This window comes from Echinops telfairi, unplaced genomic scaffold (genome assembly GCF_000313985.2).
Source record: "Echinops telfairi isolate 266 unplaced genomic scaffold, ASM31398v2 ScPeMD7_7413;HRSCAF=8451, whole genome shotgun sequence".
Taxonomy (NCBI): Eukaryota; Metazoa; Chordata; class Mammalia; order Afrosoricida; family Tenrecidae; genus Echinops; species Echinops telfairi.
In genome coordinates, this window is record NW_022111313.1 from 2,055,091 (window position 1) to 2,056,134 (window position 1,044).

General features: G+C 58.1%; 1 pseudogene; it reads left to right on the top strand.

The window, feature by feature from the left end:
- Positions 1-7: 7 nt before the first annotated feature.
- On the top strand, positions 8-593 carry LOC101661159 (annotated as a pseudogene).
- Positions 594-1,044: the final 451 nt, after the last annotated feature.

Here is a 1,044-nt window from a genome sequence, read left to right on the forward strand (position 1 = left end):
CCTGGTTGGTGACAAGCGTCAGCCCCGGAGCCTGGAGCTTGGGAGCTTCGGCGGATCCCGAGTCCGGCCAAGAGCGAGCAGCAGATACTGAGCCATGGAAAGCTGGGCCTTCAAGGCAGCGCGGGCCTGCAGGGATGCTCGTCTTGGGAGGCGCATTTGGGGTGCTCACCGCCGGTATTGACACCAACGTGGGCTTTGACCCCAAGGACCCCTACCGAACACCGACTGCGAGAGAAGTCCTTAAAGACCTGGGGCAGAGAGGAATGTCCTATGTCAAAAACCGCCATCGTGGGCGCCACGTTCTCTTGCACGGATCTTCGGTGGAATCTTACCGAGGCAAGTCGGATGGGAAGAACCGCGTCATCAGCGGCTGCATCGCGGGCGGAGCCATCGGTTTCAGAGCGGGCTTAGAGGCGGGAGCCGCTGGCTGTGGAGGTTTGGCTGCTTTCTCGTCCGCCATCGATTGTTACCTGCGGTGAGAGCTTCCCCGGGGCTGGGGAGCAACTGAGCTGGGTGAGGGCCACGTCCCGCACACTTGCGGGAGGACCGAGGCCATGGACCCATGTCCCTCATGTCGTCAGTGTCCTGAGGAGGGAGCTGCCTGGTGCCACCGCCCGCCCAGCCGGCCTCCACGGAGGCTGGGCTGGGCCCGCTCGGAGCCCCCAAGAGCGGACCAGGAAGCAACACGTTGATGTGTAGCTTCTCCCAGAGCTTGAGCTGAGCATCACGGCCCCTCTGGAGTCCAGGGTGGTCTGTGCCCGCGCCCGCGCCCGGGAGCGGCTGGACGTGCCCTCCATGTAGTATTCTGATGTATTTGTCTGCAGAGTCAAGCCCCCCAGCCACTGGGCCACTTTGTTTAGTGTTCTGCCACCCTTGTTTTAAAATATATGTATATTTATATTAAAAGAAAATTCTGTGCCACTATAACTGTTCTGTTCCATTTTTTCTGGTATATGAGAAATGAACTACTGCTAATGCCTCTACACACAGGACTTTTCTGGAGCGAACTTCTGATGTTTAATGAGTGTTTATAGCTAAAGCTTG